The sequence below is a fragment of the Papaver somniferum genome, unplaced genomic scaffold (genome assembly GCF_003573695.1).
Source record: "Papaver somniferum cultivar HN1 unplaced genomic scaffold, ASM357369v1 unplaced-scaffold_57, whole genome shotgun sequence".
In the NCBI taxonomy this organism is placed as follows: Eukaryota; Viridiplantae; Streptophyta; class Magnoliopsida; order Ranunculales; family Papaveraceae; genus Papaver; species Papaver somniferum.
Window position 1 is genome coordinate 643,404 of NW_020648415.1, and position 13,434 is coordinate 656,837.

General features: G+C 37.3%; 1 pseudogene; it reads right to left on the reverse strand.

Annotated features, from left to right (window-relative positions):
• Positions 1-5,017: 5,017 nt before the first annotated feature.
• Positions 5,018-7,273, reverse strand: LOC113343368 (annotated as a pseudogene).
• Positions 7,274-13,434: the final 6,161 nt, after the last annotated feature.

Genomic DNA, 13,434 nt, shown 5'->3' on the forward strand with positions numbered 1-13,434 from the left:
CCCTTATCCAAAGTTGGGTGTCCGTGTATTTTTCCATTCCTACACATAACCTAAAATTCAGAGAAGAAGCATTTATTTCTTCTTTTGCCTGAAACCAGTGGCTAATGCTGAAGAGTTAGAGATGTTGAGAAATTCAGAGAAAGAGAGAGATGCATGAAGAAATGAATCTGTTGTCGCTGAGAGAATCAGATCTAAGATATGAGATGGTCTATTGAGAGCTGTTGAGGTGGTTTCTGCTGAGTGATTTCGTCGGAAGAGAAGAATATGGAGAAACACAGAGTTAGGATTTAATCACTGGAAGAAAGAAGATGAGGTTGATGTGTTAAATTGAGAGAAGGAATCGATAGTTTATAAAGAATTAACGAATGGGTTTGTGCAAACTGTTTGATTCAGGGTTTGTAGAAGGTGGACCTGAGATATTCAATTATGAGCTTTTGTGACTGAGTTTATGGTTGAATAGAGAAGGTACAAGGGTAAGATTGAAGCTATGGTTCTGATGTTCAATTTAGAAGAGGGAAATCAAGGTTTGAAGTTGTTGATTGAGATAAGAAGAACTGTTGGTGACTTGAAGTTGCAGTTGAAGCTTGATGGTGAATTGTTTTTGCTTTGAAGGGACAGAGAAGGAAATGATTCAGGTGGTTAGTGTTGCCACAGATAAGAAGACATGGTGTTGGCCTGAGTTTTATCGATGAATGTTAGGATTCAGATACAAAATTGCAGGCGACAGAGGAGTATCGATGTTACAGTTAAGCTGCAGTTTAAGTGCAGGGCATGAGATTGCAAGTTATGATGAATTTCAGGGTCTATGGATGAAGTTGCTCTTGGTTGTATTTTGAATAGGCATAGGAAATGGGTTTGCTGTCATGTTGGCATTATAAGAAAGAAGTTGCATCTGAAGTTGCATTGATGAGTAATTGCATGAAGGTTCAGTGTGTTGCCATGGATGAGATTGAAGTGATTCTGGTGGTGCAAATGTTGTTAGCAGGTGGATTTGTGGCTTAAGTGTTATGAAATGGTTTGTTGCATTGGTAGTGTGCTGAGTTTGCTGAGAACTGAAATGAGCTGCAGTTTGAAATGATTCTGGTGGTGATTTGAGATATCAGTGACCTGAGTTATGAGGTTAAGAAGAAGCAAATGGGTTTGTAAAATGAGCTAGTATTGCAGGTCTAATGTGCTGGTGAAGTGGTTAATTTTATTGGGTGATTGAAGAGAACAGATGAAACTGGTATTGCTGACAAAGGAAATTAGAGCATCATGGGTTTGTATAGCTGCTATTGAAGCAACAGAAGAGAAGAGGAAGTTCTTGGAGACGAACTGAGAATTATGACTTAATGTTGCAGCTGTGTGTGTGTGTGTGTGTGATGTTGTTGTTCTTATTACAGGGATGGAACTGAATTGCAGCTACAGTGGTGATAGTGGTGATTATGAAGTCGCAGAGAGCTGAATGAACGCTTGAAATGGATGTATGTTGCAAGAAATGAGTTTTGGTGGTGCTGTTATGATGTTGCAAGAGTAGATTGATTGGATTGGCAATGGCTAAGATGGTTGCAGAATGTCGCGCCACCATGGCTGGAGTGCACTGCTGAAGCGACATGATTGTGCAACAGCAAGATCAAGGCTGTGCAAGATTGCAACAACTCTGGCCAGGATCAGTCAGCTACTGAGTTAGAATCTGACTCAGATCACTCAGCCTCTGACTCAGATCACTCAGCCTCTGACTCAATAACGCCGTTAGTGTCCATTAACTTGACCGTCAGTTTTAACAGCTGACCGTTATGTTTGACCGGTGACCGGGTGGACTTTGCCGGTCACCTGAGCTACTTCTCTGACCACTTCTCAGGCCAAATTCTGGCCATTATACCAGTTTTCCGGTGACCACTTTTGGGGCATATTTTCTACACGGGTATTTTCACATATGAAATTGGTGGACCACATTGGATATGGGCTTTTTGGAGGATTGACCTAGTTTTGGAAAGATGAAAAGCTACAAAAAGAAGAGATCTTCTACTTCTTTGGGTATCACGTATTTTTTTACTTGGAGTTTTGGAGAGCGGCGACTAGGGTTTGCTTTCATTTATTTTTCGTCTTCTTCATTTAATTATTGATTAAGATTATGATGAACTCAAAATCTATGAGTAGATAAACAATTATTGGTTATGGGATAAAGTTGATTTCACAACATGATATTGTTTCAATGAATTAGTTTTGTCTCAACTTTATTGTTTATGATTCATGGTTTATATTGTTATATGATTTGATTGATTGTTTGGTTGAGTCCGAAATCAATCCGATTTGCATTCATTTCTAAAGCTATATAGGGTTTTCAATATGAAAAAGTTGTTTATCCTTGATTTTAAGTAGCATAATTGTGGGTAGTGCTTGTAGTTATATATCCTACTAGTCACAAGTGAATCATAACCTTGGTTAAATCGAATTAGTGCTTTTACACGTTTGATTGCCTTGATTAGTCTTATTCCATAGAACTTAGTGCTTTTAGGGAGTTAAACTTAATTGTGTTGCTTTCTAGGAAGAATTCACATATGCATCTTTTAATGTGGTTGTGATCAAATCAGGGAAATAGCGGGATATACTTGCGATCAAGGTATCCTAGGACTTTTAATAAATGAGAGATTAAATTATCAATTCTAGTCATTGATGAGAATACATGTTTCTGAATGATACTATCCCGTTACCAATATCTTCCTCTTATTGATTACTTTCATATTTTACTGCTTTCAATTATTTTTATTGCTTTTCTAAAACAAAAATTCCCACATTGGTTATTAAGAAACTGAAATTTTATAACAACAAAAGCCTATCTGTGGGAACGAACTCTTTCTTACCACATATTTCACTTATTTTAGTTAAGTAAGAAACTGAAATTATTTTTGACGCATACGACAGCGATCATACGATCCCAGTTAAGACAGTAGCACCAAATAAGAGGACGTAGAAAAAGTCGGCGGTTCTTCCTCTGAAGGAATTCTCTTCAAGGAGCTTACAGTGACGTGCAAGTAAGAAAATGTGAAATAAGAAGTCCAACTCTGCAAAAAGCCGCAAATGACAAATTTAGGTAAATAATCCGCAGAAACTTTTCTTAAACATCGAATCACAAACTAATATGCATGTGAAGAGATATAAATCATATAATACACCTATCAATCAGAACATAAATAAATCCAAAGAGAATAAAGGTTTACCTTAATTCAAGTCATCCAAGAAGTTGATAACGATGGCAGAGAAGCTGCAGATAAAAAAAAACGAGAGAAGAAGATATACATACACTTTACATTTCTTTTCTTTTTTTTTCTTCCGTGATGAGAGAAACAAGCAAGGTGTTTTCATCAGGACTTGAAGAGGTGCAAACATTCGGATTCTTGGAGGTGCAAACTTCGTTTAATTTTTTTTTCGGCTTGGAAAACGGAAGACCTAGTATAGATTTCAAAAATCAAGGGGTGCAACTACCAACCCTTGCAATGGGCTGGCTCCATCCCTGACATCACCAACCACAAACCACCACCACCATATCCAACCACCACCACCATGTCCACCATCAATATATACCAGCACTATCATCACCGACCACCACGATCACCAACCACCACCACCATATCCACCATCAACTACCACTACTAGCAACCAACACTACATCCACCAACAAATACTAGCACTATCAGCAGCATAAAAAGCACCACCATCGGAACAGTACCACCAAAATTTGGTCTCGTCATAAACTTACTGTTTCATCATCTTTAAAATCTTTGGTTTCATAAATAAAAAAAGGCAAAAATAAGATGAAACCAAATTTGGTTTCATCATAGAATTTGACGAAACCATCATAAAATTTTGTGAAACCAAATTTTGTTTAGAGTTTTTGTATCAATATTCAAAAATTTGGGACTTTTGTATCAATTTTGTTCAATATGGAGTTTTAATGGATCCCAACATTTGAATGAAGTTTTTGTACTCCAAGTTTGGTCACCTTGGTGTTTTACTACTTGTTTTGATAAAATAAAGTGAATAGGATAAACATAACTACTTACTTTTGAGAGAATATACCATCATTCTGGAATCTTCTTGTTGTTGTGGATGTTCATCAACATAGGAATATACCATCATTCTGGAATCTTTTGTTGTTGACGATGTTCATCAACATAGGATGTCATGATCCGTGGTGGTAGTGATGGGGTTTTGAGGCGGCGAAAAAACCAGGGAATAAACGAACAGGGAGAGAGACACGGAGTAAGAAAACTAAGAATGATTACGCCCTAGCTTGGAGTTTTGGACCTCTGGAATCTAAATACTAGGGTAAATAGATAAACAAACGTAAAAAGTTAATTACACTCTTTACAACACTAAGGTAACACGTACATCATATTTGATATTTTTTTCTGGACCGGAGTCGGTTTGGATCTTATTCATCTGGATCCGACTTAAACAGTCTGATTCTTCGGGATCTGATTTAATATGTTCAACTCAACTCACTTTAATATGTAATTAAGGTTTTCGTCCCATAAGTCAAAGGTATTGTATTACTTGCTCAAACAGGTTGCTTAACGTTTTCGTCCCATAAGTCAAAGGTATTGTATTACTTGACTCAAATAGGTTCGAACGAATTAAAGGTTAGATCTGAGTAAGAGATTAGATAAGAGATTAGATCAGATTTCTTTAAATAGAAAACAAACGGTCTAATATCTGACTAGCACATGACTCGATCAAGTCAGATGCAAACAAACATGGTGTCAGAGTGACCATCTATGGCAAGCCAGAAAAGTTAAATTTGTCAGGCGCTCAGGCCCCTAGTTGTTTACGTCGGTTTTAGCCTCTCTTTTGGTCGACAAATGTCTATATTTAGTGTGCATGCTCTATGAATCTTGATTACTCTATTAAAAAGTTCTTAATTTTCCGACCAACAAACAAGTGTAAAAAGCAGAACCTGAAGTGACACTGGTAGTTCAAAAGCCACACTGTTGGTATATGGACTCGCACTGTTATAAGAAAATACAATACAGAGGAACACAGGACATAAATACAAAAACAAGTAACGGTACGTTCCTAACCTTTTCAATACATACATTTATAAAGTCGTAATATAGAGTTTCAAAGTTCATAACCGGGAAATCTAGCCTCAGCTGGAACGGTCATGTCAAGGAACAGATAAGTCATTCCTCCTAACCCTTCAAAAAGGGAGTATGGATGGTCACCTCCATGCATTTTTCCTTCTGATATCAGCTTCTCTGCTTTATCAAATAGGAAGCAAGCAAATGATTTGGCCCGAAACAAGTATTTCACATTACCTGTTAGCCGATAAAGAGAGAGAAATACATAAGCATTCCCACTCACGCCATGGCAAATACCTACTCGCCTTAACAATCCTCGTTCCCAAACCACCTCTCCAGCATCAATAGCTGCTCGCAGAAAATCTTGATCCCCAAAAACCTGATGTGTCATCATGTTTCGTGTTAACATTCTCTCTCTGTTGGATGCACTTAAGAGAATTCTCTTGTAGACCGGTTCTCTCAACATTTAAAAACTTTTTTTATTCAATAACACTAGTCAAAACGTGGATGTTTACGCATCATTCCAAAACAACATCAAAACTCTGCTAACCAAATAAATACAAGATGAGCTGTTTCCTTTAATCAAATCAAAATGGAACATAAAGCTGGCAAATAGAGACTCGCTTTAAACAACATAGACGAGTGCAGTGCATCCCACAGTCGTAATGTCCTTCAAACGGTTAAAACCATGAGAAATTTATTCCATTTAAATATAAAAAACTACTACTATCTTTTAAGACACCCACTTAGTCCTCCTAAAAGCACAAAAATAAAAGGTGGTTAAAAAGATAGGATTTTACCTGGGCAGCTTTGACAGAGTGAGAGCTACACCAGGGGAGCCATGACACCAATGTACAAGCCGATCACTCTCACTTTCCTCACTGGAAGGATAATTCCCACTTGGGAAGCGATTCTGTATCATATACCGTAGAGTTCCCTTAACATCCTCAACCTCATCTGGCTTAAGTTCCATATCCATTAAAACGTGAACAATTCCAGCCAAACCATGGGCTGCTCCCCAATACTTCTTTCCATGCCACTCGTACATTAATGGGCATCTACCCTTGTTTGATAATCTTCTTCCTTCCTCAATTATTTCCTTAACTACTGAACCCTGCAAAATTTCATCCCAACCAGAGAACAAAATCAACCCAGCTTCCCCTTTCAAGAATCAAGTGGAAGAAATGTGAAAAGTTAACAAAGGACCCCCCAGACCAAAACCTTTACCCTTACTCATGACTAAAATCAACATAGTTTTCATTAACTAGCTAACAAGTAAGCATGTCAAAACCTCATGTTGTTGTACCCAATGATCAAAAACGATGGATTTTTATAACTTGAAGTACACAATGAAATCAAAGTAAAAGGCTTACTTACAGTAAAGGAAGATGAAACTACTCCAGTAATATGTTTGTTTAAGAAGGAATACGCCCATAAGAAACCAGCTCTCCCATACAGTAGCTCATTAGGAATATCTCTTGGCAACTTGATCTGTAACGAAAACACTCACCAAAAATTTATTTCCCAGGAAAACAATCTCAACGAAAGAAAATTATGCTCCTCTAAAATGCGAATTTCGGTCCTTTACCGCTTGAAATTGAGTTAGATAATGATTGAGTAGTCTTTCATCACCAGAATGTTTTGCTGCTACTGCACCTAATGCACAAACACCTGCTCTCCCACATAAAAACGTCACGTTCCTTCGACCCAAACACACACATATCAGTACAAAATCCAAAACAATGATATATACACATAGGGAGGAGAGAGTACCTTGCATTTTTGGAGGAAGTATCACAATCTTGAACAATTTCAGAGCAAAGTGTAAGATCATTTTTGTTATGAGTAACTTGATAGGACTTGAATAGTAGGTAAGCAATCCCAAGAGAACCAGTATAAACTGTAAAATCCTGAACACGTCTACCACCGTGACCCCAAGTTTCTCTAACAATCTGAAACAACCATTAATAACAAGGCAATTACACAAACATGTTATGCTCATGTCATATTTTTCATTAAAATTACAGAGGGTTTATTTCAAAGTAGACATTCTTACTGTTTCTTTAAGACCCAGAGCTTTTTCTTTCAATTTCTCAGAAAGTGATGAATAGGCAGAGAAAGAAGCTTTAAAAGTGAATTTTCAATGGCTTCGGCAATGTTTGATGTTTCATCAATAAATTCTGGCATTTCATTAGCGAAAAGCGATCAGCCATGACTTCCGGATTAGGATCCAACTGATTCAGAGCGAATTTCGAGAATACAATGGTGGATGATCAGAGGAAGGATATGCTAGCGGAGAGAATGGCGGTGGCATATACACACTGTTGAATTGAAATGGCGAGGTATCCTGAGTACATGTGTTTGATGAAGCGTGCAAATACGTGGCTTCTGTATGCCAGGTGGGAGCCAAGGATACATGTCTGACTCTGAACACTTAGAATTTGACCCAGGTTGTGTCGGTCATGCCTACTAGGGGCACTCTCCGTCGGGCACGAAGAAAATTAAGCATCTACTAAGAAATGTATAAATAATTTGCAGTCTTCCAACGGAACTATGAATCTGGAACATGTTCTTTCCGATGTCCTCACCCGCGATCCTGCTCTTTCTGCGGAAAGAAATCATTATGATTCACATTGTTTTGCTAGAAAGAAATAGATTTCTGATCTTCAAAATCTACTTCTTTTGTTGTTGATAGGGTAAACTGTCTGACAACATCCACAATTGATTTCATTCCTGCAGAAAATCAGAACTCTCATGCATAAAGTTTCCAAAATCATTGTTCGAGAAATTCTTATAGGAATCGTGTTCCTCTTAATGATGCTAATAATTACACTATTAATGTACACATTCCAAGTGAGAATGAGAAGAAGTCTGGTAGACCTAAGTCTAGAAGATGGAATTGTATCAATTCTGATCTTCTGGAACCAATCTCTAGAGGTCCTAGATTTAATCCTCAGAAAAATCCGTCTGATACTCAAAGAGGTTTATGTCTTATTTCTCTGGAATAAGAAATAACCAAAAAAAGGTAAGGAATAAAAGGATCAAAGATTTAGATGGTATGTACAATTCATCTCTCCATGGTAATGGTGGGATTACTTCACACTTTGCTACCTAGCTCTAGGTAATTTCATCCTTGTATCTAACTTGAGAGTTGTAAGGATGATATTTGCGAGATGCTCAAGTTTGTTGTAGATTACCATTTGTCTTGTGTTTAATTTAGTTGTTTTCTTCTTTTGTGAAGGTTGAGTCATTTCTTGACTCCTTGTAACTATTGTATTTTCTCCTTATGCTCTGATTAAATCTTTTAATTATTGAGCTATGAAGGATATCTGAAAACAAAGAGTATTTCCTTATTTTTGGATGGTTTCTGATCCATTAACCTTTTGTAACTGGTCCATGAACGTCCGTGTCTGTATTGGGTGTTTTAGGGTTTCGTTAACAAGGGCATATGAAAAAGCGAGGGTCTAACAACCACACCCAATATTTCGTTTAGGCAATCTGTATGGACAAACTCCAATATATTTCTGAGAGCATTAACCAGTGGCTAATGCTGAAGAGTTAGAGATGTTGAGAAATTCAGAGAAAGAGAGAGATGCATGAAGAAATGAATCTGTTGTCGCTGAGAGAATCAGATCTAAGATATGAGATGGTCTATTGAGAGCTGTTGAGGTGGTTTCTGCTGAGTGATTTCGTCGGAAGAGAAGAATATGGAGAAACACAGAGTTAGGATTTAATCACTGGAAGAAAGAAGATGAGGTTGATGTGTTAAATTGAGAGAAGGAATCGATAGTTTATAAAGAATTAACGAATGGGTTTGTGCAAACTGTTTGATTCAGGGTTTGTAGAAGGTGGACCTGAGATATTCAATTATGAGCTTTTGTGACTGAGTTTATGGTTGAATAGAGAAGGTACAAGGGTAAGATTGAAGCTATGGTTCTGATGTTCAATTTAGAAGAGGGAAATCAAGGTTTGAAGCTGTTGATTGAGATAAGAAGAACTGTTGGTGACTTGAAGTTGCAGTTGAAGCTTGATGGTGAATTGTTGTTGCTTTGAAGGGACAGAGAAGGAAATGATTCAGGTGGTGTGTTAGTGTTGCCACAGATAAGAAGACATGGTGTTGGCCTGAGTTTTATCGATGAATGTTAGGATTCAGATACAAAATTGCAGGAGACAGAGGAGTATCGATGTTACAGTTAAGCTGCAGTTTAAGTGCAGGGCATGAGATTGCAAGTTATGATGAATTTCAGGGTCTATGGATGAAGTTGCTCTTGGTTGCATTTTGAATAGGCATAGGAAATGGGTTTGCTGTCATGTTGGCATTATAAGAAAGAAGTTGCATCTGAAGTTGCATTGATGAGTAATTGCATGAAGGTTCAGTGTGTTGCCATGGATGAGATTGAAGTGATTCTGGTGGTGCAAATGTTGTTAGCAGGTGGATTTGTGGCTTAAGTGTTATGAAATGGTCTGTTGCATTGGTAGTGTGCTGAGTTTGCTGAGAACTGAAATGAGCTGCAGTTTGAAATGATTCTGGTGGTGATTTGAGATATCAGTGACCTGAGTTATGAGGTTAAGAAGAAGCAAATGGGTTTGTAAAATGAGCTAGCATTGCAGGTCTAATGTGCTGGTGAAGTGGTTAATTTTATTGGGTGATTGAAGAGAACAGATGAAACTGGTATTGCTGACAAAGGAAATTAGAGCATCATGGGTTTGTATAGCTGCTATTGAAGCAACAGAAGAGAAGAGGAAGTTCTTGGAGACGAACTGAGAATTATGACTTAATGTTGCAGCTGTGTGTGTGTGTGTGTGTGATGTTGTTGTTCTTATTACAGGGATGGAACTGAATTGCAGCTACAGTGGTGATAGTGGTGATTATGAAGTCGCAGAGAGCTGAATGAACGCTTGAAATGGATGTATGTTGCAGGAAATGAGTTTTGGTGGTGCTGTTATGATGTTGCAAGAGTAGATTGATTGGATTGGCAATGGCTAAGATGGTTGCAGAATGTCGCGCCACCATGGCTGGAGTGCACTGCTGAAGCGACATGATTGTGCAACAGCAAGCTCAAGGCTGTGCAAGATTGCAACAGCTCTGGCCAGGATCAGTCAGCTACTGAGTTAGACTCTGACTCAGATCACTCAGCCTCTGACTCAGATCACTCAGCCTCTGACTCAATAACGCCGTTAGTGTCCATTAACTTGACCGCCAGTTTTAACAGCTGACCGTTATGTTTGACCGGTGACCGGGTGGACTTTGCCGGTCACCTGAGCTACTTCTCTGACCACTTCTCAGGCCAAATTCTGGCCATTATACCAGTTTTCCGGTGACCACTTTTGGGGCATATTTTCTACACGGGTATTTTCACATATGAAATTGGTGGACCACATTGGATATGGGCTTTTTGGAGGATTGACCTAGTTTTGGAAAGATGAAAAGCTACAAAAAGAAGAGATCTTCTACTTCTTTGGGTATCACGTATTTTTTTACTTGGAGTTTTGGAGAGCGGCGACTAGGGTTTGCTTTCATTTATTTTTCGTCTTCTTCATTTAATTATTGATTAAGATTATGATGAACTCAAAATCTATGAGTAGATAAATACAATTATTGGTTATGGGATAAAGTTGATTTCACAACATGATATTGTTTCAATGAATTAGTTTTGTCTCAACTTTATTGTTTATGATTCATGGTTTATATTGTTATATGATTTGATTGATTGTTTGGTTGAGTCCGAAATCAATCCGATTTGCATTCATTTCTAAAGCTATATAGGGTTTTCAATATGAAAAAGTTGTTTATCCTTGATTTTAAGTAGCATAATTGTGGGTAGTGCTTGTAGTTATATATCCTACTAGTCACAAGTGAATCATAACCTTGGTTAAATCGAATTAGTGCTTTTACACGTTTGATTGCCTTGATTAGTCTTATTCCATAGAACTTAGTGCTTTTAGGGAGTTAAACTTAATTGTGTTGCTTTCTAGGAAGAATTCACATATGCATCTTTTAATGTGGTTGTGATCAAATCAGGGAAATAGCGGGATATACTTGCGATCAAGGTATCCTAGGACTTTTAATAAATGAGAGATTAAATTATCAATTCTAGTCATTGATGAGAATACATGTTTCTGAATGATACTATCCCGTTACCAATATCTTCCTCTTATTGATTACTTTCATATTTTACTGCTTTCAATTATTTTTATTGCTTTTCTAAAACAAAAATTCCCACATTGGTTATTAAGAAACTGAAATTTTATAACAACAAAAGCCTATCTGTGGGAACGAACTCTTTCTTACCACATATTTCACTTATTTTAGTTAAGTAAGAAACTGAAATTATTTTTGACGCATACGACAGCGATCATACGATCCCAGTTAAGACAGTAGCACCAAATAAGAGGACGTAGAAAAAGTCGGCGGTTCTTCCTCTGAAGGAATTCTCTTCAAGGAGCTTACAGTGACGTGCAAGTAAGAAAATGTGAAATAAGAAGTCCAACTCTGCAAAAAGCCGCAAATGACAAATTTAGGTAAATAATCCGCAGAAACTTTTCTTAAACATCGAATCACAAACTAATATGCATGTGAAGAGATATAAATCATATAATACACCTATCAATCATAAGAACATAAATAAATCCAAAGAGAATAAAGGTTTACCTTAATTCAAGTCATCCAAGAAGTTGATAACGATGGCAGAGAAGCTGCAGATAAAAAAAAACGAGAGAAGAAGATATACATACACTTTACATTTCTTTTCTTTTTTTTTCTTCCGTGATGAGAGAAACAAGCAAGGTGTTTTCATCAGGACTTGAAGAGGTGCAAACATTCGGATTCTTGGAGGTGCAAACTTCGTTTAATTTTTTTTTCGGCTTGGAAAACGGAAGACCTAGTATAGATTTCAAAAATCAAGGGGTGCAACTACCAACCCTTGCAATGGGCTGGCTCCATCCCTGACATCACCAACCACAACCACCACCACCATATCCAACCACCACCACCATGTCCACCATCAATATATACCAGCACTATCATCACCGACCACCACGATCACCAACCACCACCACCATATCCACCATCAACTACCACTACTAGCAACCAACACTACATCCACCAACAAATACTAGCACTATCATCAGCATAAAAAGCACCACCATCGGAACAGTACCACCAAAATTTGGTCTCGTCATAAACTTACTGTTTCATCTTTAAAATCTTTGGTTTCATAAATAAAAAAAAGGCAAAAATAAGATGAAACCAAATTTGGTTTCATCATAGAATTTGACGAAACCATCATAAAATTTTGTGAAACCAAATTTTGTTTAGAGTTTTTGTATCAATATTCAAAAATTTGGGACTTTTGTATCAATTTTGTTCAATATGGAGTTTTAATGGATCCCAACATTTGAATGAAGTTTTTGTACTCCAAGTTTGGTCACCTTGGTGTTTTACTACTTGTTTTGATAAAATAAAGTGAATAGGATAAACATAACTACTTACTTTTGAGAGAATATACCATCATTCTGGAATCTTCTTGTTGTTGTGGATGTTCATCAACATAGGAATATACCATCATTCTGGAATCTTTTTGTTGTTGACGATGTTCATCAACATAGGATGTCATGATCCGTGGTGGTAGTGATGGGGTTTTGAGGCGGCGAAAAAACCAGGGAATAAACGAACAGGGAGAGAGACACGGAGTAAGAAAACTAAGAATGATTACGCCCTAGCTTGGAGTTTTGGACCTCTGGAATCTAAATACTAGGGTAAATAGATAAACAAACGTAAAAAGTTAATTACACTCTTTACAACACTAAGGTAACACGTACATCATATTTGATATTTTTTTCTGGACCGGAGTCGGTTTGGATCTTATTCATCTGGATCCGACTTAAACAGTCTGATTCTTCGGGATCTGATTTAATATGTTCAACTCAACTCACTTTAATATGTAATTAAGGTTTTCGTCCCATAAGTCAAAGGTATTGTATTACTTGCTCAAACAGGTTGCTTAACGTTTTCGTCCCATAAGTCAAAGGTATTGTATTACTTGACTCAAATAGATTCGAACGAATTAAAGGTTAGATCTGAGTAAGAGATTAGATAAGAGATTAGATCAGATTTCTTTAAATAGAAAACAAACGATCTAATATCTGACTAGCACATGACTCGATCAAGTCAGATGCAAACAAACATGGTGTCAGAGTGACCATCTATGGCAAGCCAGAAAAGTTAAATTTGTCAGGCGCTCAGGCCCCTAGTTGTTTACGTCGGTTTTAGCCTCTCTTTTGGTCGACAAATGTCTATATTTAGTGTGCATGCTCTATGAATCTTGATTACTCTATTAAAAAGTTCTTAATTTTCCGACCAACAAACAAGTGT